At 41.0% G+C, this 11,851-nt stretch overlaps 1 pseudogene; it reads left to right on the top strand.

Annotated features, from left to right (window-relative positions):
• The first annotated feature begins 246 nt into the window (after positions 1-246).
• On the top strand, positions 247-3,984 carry LOC143863885 (vacuolar protein sorting-associated protein 41 homolog pseudogene; annotated as a pseudogene).
• Positions 3,985-11,851: the final 7,867 nt, after the last annotated feature.

Genomic DNA, 11,851 nt, shown 5'->3' with positions numbered 1-11,851 from the left:
ACCAAAATGGTGGCTGTCCATAATAAAAAGAAAAAAAGAAAAAAGTGGGGGGGGGCGAGTAAGTCATTTTCCTTTTATATATATGCCCATTGGATTTGGGCATAAGGAGGAGACTCATTTAGTTGAAAAAAGCAAAGGAGAGTAGAGGGTTGAAATATTGCAAAAGGGTGTGCAAATACCAAAGATGGGGTGTGCTGAAATCAGCACAATCCCCATCTATAAAAAACTGTTCGTTGAGATTTTTCAGAGGGGGTTTCATTTTCCTAAAAAATTATGAGAGAGAGAGAGAGAGAGAGAGAGAGAGAGAGAGAGAGTCGCGCACTTTCCTCATCTCCGGCAAGCTACGATCTGATCGGATTCCGGCCATTTCCCCAGCCGATTCACCTCCTCCGTTCGTTGACATCTTCTCCGGTTAGATCTTCTAGAAGAATAGCAAAGAAATGAAATCAGAGAGAGAGGAAGAGAAAGCAAGAGAGAAAGTGCCGATCATCTTCTCCGGTAAAGCATTGCCGGAATCCGGTCATTCCTCCGGCATCTCTGATCAGAAGCTTTCCAGAGTGATTTTAAGCTTCGATTTCTACAAGTAGGTTTACATAGAGAGTAAAATCTCAAAATCGCCTCTGTTTTTCTTGCATTTCTCAATCAACAAAGTTTCCGCAATGGCGCAAGTAGTAGCTTCTAGATCTGTTACTGGCTCTTTACTATGCCCTACTTCAAGATCTGAAAACGGAAAAATGGTGCTTGAGAAATTCAAACCCTCTAGTTTTCTGCCAAAATTCTTACAAGTGAAGAATCAGATCTGCAGAGAGGGAGAGAGCGAGAGTTTTTTTTTTTTAATTCTGTTGAAGTTAGGGTATTTTTCTTCTTTTTGCGGTGGATGAAACCTTAATCAGGTGAATCGGAAGTGATCTGGAGAAATTCGTTTGAATATCTTGGACGATCCTGATTTGATTGGAAATTTAGAATCGTGGGGGACAGATCCAATGCTAAAGGAGGACTTTTCCATTTCCAACAGTTGAGGGAGGAGAGGAGGAACTGTTAAAATCCAGCGGATCATCTGGATCGTCGGATCAAGATCTGAATTCTGTCTCTGCTTCTCCACAGAGACCTGCGGCTGAGGGCCGGAGAGCTGTGGTGGTGACTTTCGACACTGTGGCAGTGGAAAGGCGAGGTGATGATGATGATGATGATGATGAGTTATCTTCTTCTCGATCGAGCTTTGCTGATCTGGCGGTAGTGGCTCCGCCAGTGGCTGTCAGGAGGGAGAGGAGGAGAGGAATTTGTAGTAGGTGTGAACGTAGGATGAGGTTTAGAGAGGAGGCTTGTCTGGTCTGTGATGCTAGGTATTGCAGTAATTGTGTGCTTAAGGCCATGGGATCAATGCTTGAGGAAAGAAAGTGTGAGTTGCATAGGGGAGCCTATAGATGAGACGAAGAGATCGAAATTGAGGAAATCTTCGCGGTTGTTGTCGAGATTGTGCAGTCCTTTGGAGGTTCAGCAGATTATGAAGGCAGAGAAGGAGTGTTCTGCGAATCAGCTTAGACCGGAGCAGGTTATTGAGAATGGGAGGCAGTATACTTTCTCTTCTCTCCAGTGATGCAGCTTCGTCAATTTCCGTCGCAGAACGTATGATCGTTCTCGGTACTCATGACGGAACCATTCACCTCCTCGATTTTCAAGGAAATCAGCCTTTTCACTGATGAGAAATTGAAGTTTGAGTATCATAGACCGATGAAGGCCATCACTCTTGATCCGGATTATTCAAGGAAAGCTTCACGGAGACTCGTCGCTGGTGGTTTAGCAGGTCATCTCTTTCTAAACAGCAAAAAATGGTTCGGCTACCGTGACCAGGTTTTACACTCTGGTGAAGGTCCGATACACGCGGTGAAGTAGAGAACGAGTCTTATTGCTTGGGCTAACGATGCGGGTGTGAAAATTTATGATATGGCAAATGACCAGCGCATTACATTTATCGAGAGGCCTTGAGGAAGCCCCCGCCCTGAGCTCTTACTCCCTCACTTAGTTTGGCAGGATGATACACTCTTGGTTATTGGGTGGGGAACATCTGTAAAAATTGCTGCAATTAGAATGAATCCATCCGGAGTTAATGGGACACAAAGGAATATTCATGTTTCAAGTGGGGATCATGTGGACATTGTGGCATCATTCCAGACCAGTTATTTCATTTCTGGAATTGCACCCTATGGTGATGCTTTGGTTGTTCTAGCTTATATTCCTGAAGAAGAGAATGGAGATAAAGAATTTAGTAGCACCGTTCCTTCTCGCCAGGGAACTGCACAGAGGCCAGAAGTACGCATAGTCACTTGGAAAAATGATGAACTTGCTATGGATGCTCTGCCTGTGAATGGCTTTGAGCATTACAAGGCAAAGGATTATGCACTTGCTCATGCTCCTTTTACAGGAAGTAGTTATGCGGGTGGACAGTGGGCTGCTGGTGATGAACCTTTGTACTACATAGTATGTCCCAAGTTGTTGCGTGGATCAACTTCAGCATGGAAAGATGGGTTTTCCACTTCGCTCATCTCCGCCCGCTTCCTGTGTTGGTTCCATACATACCTACAGAAAACCCAAGGCTTCGTGACACTGCTTATGAGGTTTCCCTCGTAGCTCTAGCAACTATTCCATCTTTTCACAAGGACCTATTGTCAACTATTAAATCTTGGCCACCAGTGATATATTCTGCCTTGCCTGTTATATCTGCAATTGAACCTCAGCTTAATACGTCCTCTATGACTGAAGCATTGAAAGAGGCATTGGCTGAGTTGTATGTGATCGATACACAGTATGAAAAATCCCTTGCATTATATGCTGATCTGATGAAACCTGAGATATTCGACTTCATTGAGAAACACTACTTGCATGATGCTATTCATGAGAAGTAGTCAGCATTATAAACTTGATAAGGCATATGAAATTTGCGTGAAAAGAGATCTTCTGAGAAAGCAGGTCTTCATCCTTGGAAGGATGGGAAATACAAAACAAGCATTGGCAGTTATCATTAATAAGTAGAGGATATAGAGGAGGCTATAGAATTTGTGACGATGCAGCATGATGATGAACTTTGGGAAGTGTTAATTAAACAGTATCTCCGCAAGCCTGAAATGAAAAATCCACAAACACGTTCGAAATTCACCACCCAATTAATGCCGCCAGTGCAATCCTGCAATTACTGTCCCATTTTATCTGGTCTGCCTGATGATGTGGCAAAGTACTGCCTTGCATTCATCCCTCGCTGTCGCTTCCCTGTTATGGGTGCTGTGTACAAGCGATGGAGGTTATTCATCCAAAGCAAAAAATTCATCACTGTTAGGAAGGAGGCTAGAAGGCTTGAGGAATGGCTCTATGTATTAACTTGTGATGCAGATGGAAAGGGGAACCATTGGGAAGTTTTGGGTTGTTTTGGAAAGGAACACCAGCTGCTTCCGCCAATGCTTGGTCCGCAGATGTTTATCAATACGATTCTCGTTTCAATAGATGGAGCATGCTAGCAATTCAGCGAATTGGATTTTTCTGAGGGAAACTTCATCGGAAAAGAAGTTGGAAGTCTCGTTGGCCATTTGAAAAGAGGAGAAAGATTAAATTCAATGCACAAGAATAACACTCTGATTTGAAGGTCGAAGGTAATCCAAACAATTCGGATTCAGGTAAGTTTAATTTTGCCTTTGATGTTCAGCCTCACATGTTTTCTATAATCATTTGAAGATATTTTGCTATGCTTGTTATGGTTAGGGTATGGATTTGAACTTTGAAGTCGAGGTGTTGATTATGCTTTTCTTTGATATCTTTGTTATATGTTTTGGTCAATATAAGGAGGTTGAAATGATTTTTACATTTAATATGACTTGATTAATCTTGATTCTCTGATTGATTTTACTCATGAGTATATTGTCTCTATTGCTTACCATTTTGAAATTCAAAATGCATTTTTTACATTGGGAAGTAGAGGAAATGTTCATTCTGTTGATCTCATTGTCATTAAACTGTGAATGTATGATTTTATGGTCCTTCATAAATGGTGTGAATTAAAATTTCCTAGATAGTTGAGATTTAGTTTCAAGTCAGTTTACTCACAGGATATGTTAGCACGATCATGTTCTTATTAAATTGTGTATTTCTTTTGTTCTTTGCATCCTCCTACCATTGCAAGGGCGATGAAGGCGCTAGCCCAAGCTCATCTTTAGGGGACTTGTTCAGTCCAAGTAGCACTCCCCTCTTCTTTTCAAAAGACTTGACCAGTCTTTTATATGTGTATCCCTTAGACATTAGAAACCCATTCATTGCAAGGGCAATGAAAGAGATATCTGGAGCCCCTCTCTTTTGGAGACTTGCTTAGTCTCATTGACACCCCTCCTTGTCTCCCCTCTTATTTTAGACTTACCCAATGTTTAGAAACCTTTAGAATTTGTCCTTTCATTGCAAGGGCGATGAAAGAGTCATCCAGAGTCCTCTTTTAGGAGACAAGCTGTGTCTCAACAGAAAATCAAACCTTTTAGGGAGACAAGCTACGTCTCAGCAGATAGTCATACCCATTTAGGGAGACATGCTATGTCTCATACAGAAAATCAAACCTTTTAGGGAGACAAGCTACGTCTCAGCAGATAGTCATACCCATTTAGGGAGACATGCTATGTCTCATATAGAAAATCAAACCTTTTAGGGAGACAAGCTACGTCTCAGCAGATAGTCATACCCATTTAGGGAGACAGGCTATGTCTCATACAGAAAGTTCAAACACTTTGGAGACAGGCTTTGTCTCATTGGCCCTACTTATCCTTTTGTTTTAGGAGACATGTCATGTCTCATTAGAACCCTTCTCAGAGTCATTAGCATACGATGTTTGTCCTTAGTTAGAGAGTCAGTCCTTCAGTTTCAGGAGTCAGTCCTATCATCATAAGGGTTAGGATTCTATCCAACCTCTCATCAGATCATGTGTTTTTCTATCCGCTCCTGCAAGGTATAGGATGCTGTCCAACCCTTGCAGAGTTGTTATTCTGTTTTTTCCCCCGCAAAGCATAGGATGCTGTCCAACCTTTGCGGGATATCAGGAGTCTGTCCTCCTCTTATGATGATAGGATTTTGTCCTCTTGTGTCAAAAACATCAAAAACATCTGAAAAACTAAAAATCTTAAAAATCTTGAGTCATTCAGAGTAGTTAGGAAAGTCTTTCCGAACTACGTTGGCTTGATCCCTCTCTAAAGGGTACGTAGTGCAGCTTGGGATCCACATCCCAAGTCCAGCCAAACCTTCAAACTTAAACATTTCAAACACCTTTCAAAAATACAAAAACTTCAAAACCTTTTCAAAAAGATCTTCCCCTAGAGTTAGGAGTCTGTCCTAGATATTTAGGGTGTTTTAGAGTTAGGAGTCGGTCTTGATTTGTATTGATGTGGTGTGTCCTGTCGTGTGAGTGTCCTTAGAGTTAGGAGGCCTCGAGTCGATCGGTTAGACATTTAGTCGAACCGATGGCTAGACTAGGAAGCATATAGCCAGCCCATGGTTTTCTTTAGGATGCACAGCCTAGTTATACATAAGTTGTAGGGCCCACCTGCATTAGTTTAAGGCTAAACAACTTGCATTAGTTAGGGCATATAGAGTCCTAAAACTTACAATTCACTTGAACTTAAGCAATTGTGGAAAAAGCTTTAAAAATCAGTCGAGTCTAGTGGAATCGAGTCTAGGATAGCGGTTCTAGATGGTTAGGCATCGTAGTTAGAATAGGGCATCGAACTACGTTGACTCCGATTCTTCCCGAGGCCGGGATACGTAGAGCAGCTAAGATGGACGGCCATCTTGGTCCGAGTCAAGTCCTGCATTAGAGTTTTAGGATTTGTCTTGTCCTGTTGTGTATAGAGTTTATTTGTGCTGTGTGTTTTGTTATGTTTTCTTACTTTCACGTACAGATCCTATACCTTTTGCTGTAGCATGCATGTGTTTGCACAACAGAACTCAGACACCCATTAGGCATGTCACTTATAACCTAGTTTTGCTTAGTTGACACATCTTTCATTTATTTTGTGTAATTTGTCATCTCTGAGACATGCATGATTAGGTAGACGTCTTCTCAGAGATATATGTTCCTATTTCATATGACTTTCACCCAAAACTCTTCAAAATTAATAAATAAATGGCATAAGAGACCAGGTGCTTGCACTTGGGCGGATGAGGTGCTCTTTAGACCTTCCGAATTCGTAACCAGGCACGAACCCTCTTTTATATCTCTGGTTATCCGTTGCAACAGAGCATAGTATGGGATCCTTGGACCCTTTTCCTTGGATGGCGACTCTTCTTTGTTTAAGGTACGCCTCGAATCTGGGCTAGTCCCCGAATCGAGAGGTATCTCCCTTTGTATCGCCACTCATGCTGTGAGAGGCACATTCTTTCGAGAGTTCCTTGGTAGAGCTCTCCATTCACGTGGATGATCTAGAGACCGGTTAGCGTGTGGGGGCATGTCCCTCACCGCGCCTCTCTCTTCCGGATCGGGGTCCACAGGCTGGCGACTCTGCTGGGGACTTCTCTTACGAGATATTGCCTAACTCTGTTAAAATGCCATTTATTATTAATTTTGAAGAATTTTGAGCTAAAATCATTATAAATGGGAATTTAATCGCTTAGAATCCAGGGGCACCAAATAGGTGTTTAAAACAAGGGATTCACACACTGCACAGCATACATCATTTTGTCTTTATTTTTTCTTTTATTGATTTTATTATTATTGGCTCCATGGGATAGATATAATGCGTGCCTCATGGGATATCACTATCCAGATGGTGCTGTTGTATCTATTACCAAGCTATGCGCCGGTGCTGCAGTCGTAAACACTAGGCGTACTTGTGTCTACAGCAGCCGATGAGTAATGAAGCATACTATGTATAACACTAGGCGTACTTGTGTTATACATTTTAAGTATGGATCATAAGCATAGTACCCGATAGATTGAGTCCGGAGCTCTACTTTCATTTTACATATATTATGTACATGAATATATTTGCTGACTTAGTGAAATCCCAATTAGGATCTGCATGTGTTTATACATATATTGCATTCATATAAGGACGAACATGTGTTGCTTACACATGTTGGAGCTTAGATTTAGGAGCCTTGTCCTATCCATAGATTATTGTAGCTCACCTTATGTGGCTACAACGCAGTCCTAGTACACTCACATGTCTGTCTTGAGTCAAGTGTCTTGACTCTATGGGATCATATTTAGGGCTGGTGCCCCTGGTTAGGATATATATATATATGTATATACCTATTTATTGATTATTAGATTAGGGCTTACTCCTTTGTAACGTTTCCTATCTAATCCAATCAGTCATATTCTTTGAGATTTAGATTTGGTCGGTGACTTCTACATGTCATCGTTATGACCAGTCTTTTTTCTGATCTTTTGATCATAGATCTGATTCATACCTTGTATCATTGATCCGTGTTTTCCATATATTTAGATTGCGGCCTACCTCTTAGTTAGGTTCTCCCTTGTAATCTAATCAATTCTTTCTATTTATCCATTTTGTGGATTATCATTAGATTATTGGCTCTTTATCCATAATCTATTCCTTGATCTATTTGTTCTTAAAATTGATCCGTATTTTTCAATATTAGATTAGGGTTTACCTCTTAGTTAGGTTTTCATTCATAATCTAATCAATTATCCCTATCTATTCATTCTTTTAGATTATGATCAGATCGATGGCTTCTAATCATCATTCTTATGGTCACAATCTATCCTTCGATCTTTTGGTTGCAAATTCAACCAATCTCTAAATGTCGTCCTTCATGGTCAGTCCTTCATTTGATTACATCCCTCTGGTGACCATATTCTGTTTTTCATTCATGAGCCTATCTTGTCACCATCATTTGAATGCAAGTATCCTTGCTGGGAGTCCTATACTGCCGAGTTTATCCATATACCCTTGAGATGACTTGTGAGGTCTCTTTGTGTAGCCGTCATGCTGCCGGATTTTACCCAACACATTTTCAGTGTGATCGCCACAATAAACCTTCTTACAAATTGTTATGCTATTGGTTCTTACCCAAGGGAGAGATGTGTTTGTATTATCTCTTGTTTCAACTTGTGTATAACATTCAATGAGATTGCCTCGTACTAAAGTTAGTGTTTGTCATTTCCATGACAGGAGTTAGACCTAACTGACTTCACCCATTTGTTGAACCAGTTTCCTTTCATTTCCCCTAGCTAGGTCAACAGAACCTATACCAGGATTGGACTCCCCAGTCATACATCATGGAGGAAGGAGTGCCACCCATCACCTTTCAGTGCCAGTGCATTACTGACGAAGAAGTGTCTTGTTTTGTTAGGTTTGTCTTTCATTGAGTGTACACCAACTTTTCTCTCTCCAAGTTGGTAAGTCTCATTGTGTCGATAGAAAAAAAAAAGAAAGTGTGTCGTGTCTGTCAGTGTTCCTCAATTACAGTCAGTGTTTTATTTTCTATCAAGCAGATGTAAAGCCTATAGAGGCATTCCAAGAATCATTAATGTACTTGGAGTTTTCAATTCAATAAAGCATTTGCTTTTGTATCTTCAATGTCTTATGATTCACTCTTAGATCTGATGTTTAAATAATTAAACACACCCTTCTCGGATGAGAATGCAGACGAAATTCCCCTCGAGATCTGAAACATGGTCAAACGAGAGGAAGAGCGTCGAGCATAGCCACTCAAAGAAGAAATCAAAGCTGTTGATAGTGGTATTGAAATCCGAAACTCGGGAAAGATGGATTGGCAAAACTTTATCTCCCGAGGAGAGCGAGGAATTGATAAACCGGTTTATAGGGGTTCGAAGTAGTCTTGCTTGATCCTATAAGGATAAACCGGGTGAACGCCCTGTTGTTGTGCAAAGCAAGACTCCTTCCGCTTTAAACATCAAGTCAGAAGCTAAAATGCTAGAGAAATGAGCATCAGACATCCAGTCGAGCTGATGAGAGCATGAGAAAGACAAGAAGGAGAAGGGAATGTGTCTCTAAGACAACTCCTTAGGAATATCAAAGACCCAGATGTTGGAGTCTGTGAGACAGATTGTATATGAGAATTGTCTTCAGTATTTGGAGACTAATGAAAGTCCGAGATTTCCGAGATGAGAGTGGAGCACCATGGTTGAAGTCTTGCTTGCAAATACTGGCAGACTCTCGAAAAAAAAAAAAAAAAAATAAAAATTTCAAAGTCTTGAACCTTAAACATTCAAAAGCTTGTACATCAAAACACCAGGAGGCCATCCTTGGACGTTTGAGCCTTTATAGCCAAAATCCCAATGTTTAAAACATCCTTTTATGAGCCCTTTGAGCCAACATTTTAAAATCAAACAATTCTTTCAACTACATTATAAACCAGGGGCATTTTTATGCACCCGAACTACGCGGACCTGATCCCCACCTCTTCGGGGGTACGTAGGCAACCTGATCAACTCAGGTTCGGTCAAACCTTGGGGATAAAAGCTAAAGCATCCCCCTTTCAAAATTTTGAAGCTAAAAAGCTAAACCATTCTTTGTTAAACCCCAAAGCGAACTACGCGGATCTGATCCTCCATTTTTGGGGTACGTAGGTAGTCTGGCAAGACCAGATTCGGTCCAAATCGTTTGAACTTTTTGATATCTAACCCTTTTGAACCCGAGCCTACCTATAAAGTTCTTCTGGTGAAATGAGCAAAGGTTCAAGGCAATTGAAAACAAAAACAGAAAGAAATGAAAAGAACGAGAGTCTGAAGACCTGCTAGGTTGAAAACCTGAAAAGGCGGCCTAGAGAAAAGTGAGAATCATTTTTCTTGCTAAGTCGACAACCAAAGAGGTTGGCTTATGCAAAGTAAGGGTAGCGATTTGTTAGATTGAAAAATTCAAGAAGGCAATCTAGTCAGCAGCAAAGACTTCCCACAGACAGAAAGTTGGTGAGATACAGAAGGAGCTCCTCAGTTATGGAGAATTTCAGAAATTGAGTTTAGAGTGAGAACTCAAAGCAAGAATCAAGACAAGCGGTCTGCAAGACTGAAAACCTGGAAGACATCAGTTTGACTTCCTGAAAAGAAGGAGAATCAAAGAGTTGGAGAAGCAGTCTTCAAACAGGGCAGGATCCCGGAATCTGAGTAGTGTCAGTGAGATTTATTTTGACACCTTTCTAAACTAGGGGCATTGAAATTGAGCAATCCAAAGGGGTAATAACCATGACAAAAATCCTGATGGACGAAATTAGTGCCTCTTGACATGGTTTTCGAAATTATCCTGAGAGCGGCTAGCCTTACCATTTAAAAATACACATTAGGTTTAAGGGTGAATCAAAAGTGAGTCGAGTCCCTCGAACAATGTACCTCTTCTTTGATAAGAGTCCTTGAAAGTCTATTCCTCATTTGTTTTCCTTCAAGGTCCAAGTTGTTTGGCACTGGAAGAATGGGTGTATACCTTCCGAAAAAAAAAAAAATGATGAAAGATCCTGGTTTAGGTATCCTATTCAGACAGGTTGAATATGTCAAAGTTTCAAGCAGATGGTGGTGAAAGAGCGAACCTTAAATAGTGGTCAACGAAAGAAGAAGTCTTTTGAGCTTAGCCATTATCCCATCTTTTCCTCAAAGAAAGAACCTATGCAAACCCAAATTTTCCTACCTATCATGGTTCTACTTTCCTTGGGACTCTTGTCATGGAAGTACAATACACTAGGGGCATCTTTTATGACTTGCGTCATAAAAGATATCGAGCACATAAAGGCAATCAGTGCCAATGTTTATAACAAGTTGAGATAAGAGAGATACGAGCATGTCTCGAGCCAAATCTCTAAACTCCTCAAATGAACCCTTTTCTAAAAGAATCAACTTCCAAAGAAAATCAATTTTCCCAGTGGAGTCAAGAATTTGCTCCCACAACCTTCAAAACCTCAGTCCCCAGCGGAGTCTAGAATTTGCTCCCACAACCTTCAAACCTCAGCATAATGCTTTTCACTTGTCAAAGAAGGGTTAATATCCAAATCCCCGCAAGTTATCTGAGTCCAATTCTCAGCAAGGAACTTGTACTCCCAATTTCCTCGGCAAGAGGCGATCAGTCTAAAAAAAAAAAAAATCATCCAAAATCAATCAATTCTCAGCAATATCTTTGTTCTTCCAAGGCTCTTCGTGGTCTACTATTCAGGTATACCATGGACCCTTGCTTTCTGAGTGGCTCTTCGTGATCTGTCTTCTATGCTGTATCATGACCCACTATCCTTGTCCTTTCTTGGCTCTTCATGGTCTACCATTCACGTACATCATGGACCCTTGCTCCCCAAGTGGCTCTTTGTGATATATCCTTTCAGATATATTATGGACCCACTATTCATGGTCATTCCATTCATATCTTTTACATGTCATTGTTTCTGTATGCTGGGCTCTTCGTGGCTTATTGTCATGGAACCCAGATTCAATGCTTGGCTCTTCATGGTTTATTACCATGGACCCTCGATTCCCGTTTACCGAATTCTCCCTGAGAGCATCCACCCCGAGTGAAAATACCAAATTTTCTCCCTGAGAGCATCCACCCCGAGTGAAGAAACCGAATTCTCCCTGAGAGCATCCACCCCGAGTGAAAATACCAAATTTTCTCCTTAAGAGCATCCACCCCGAGTGAAAATATCAAATTTTCTACCTGAGAGCATCCATCCCGAGTGAAGAAACCGAATTATCCCAGAAAAGCATTCGCTCCAAGCGTAGAAACTAATTCTTTCTAAAAGCATTCGCTCCAAGCGTAAAATCATTTTGTCTCTTTGAAAATCATTCGCTCCAAGCGTAGAACCCAAATTTTCTTTGGAAATCATTCGCTCCAAGCGTAAAATCCAAATTCTTCCTGAAATCATTCGC

Source organism: Tasmannia lanceolata, unplaced genomic scaffold (assembly GCF_043159265.1).
Source record: "Tasmannia lanceolata isolate RefF3 unplaced genomic scaffold, GAP_Taslan_0.1 ptg000044l, whole genome shotgun sequence".
Classification (NCBI taxonomy): domain Eukaryota; kingdom Viridiplantae; phylum Streptophyta; class Magnoliopsida; order Canellales; family Winteraceae; genus Tasmannia; species Tasmannia lanceolata.
Note: the sequence above shows the minus strand (reverse complement) of the source record. Positions and strands in the feature narration are given on the sequence as shown.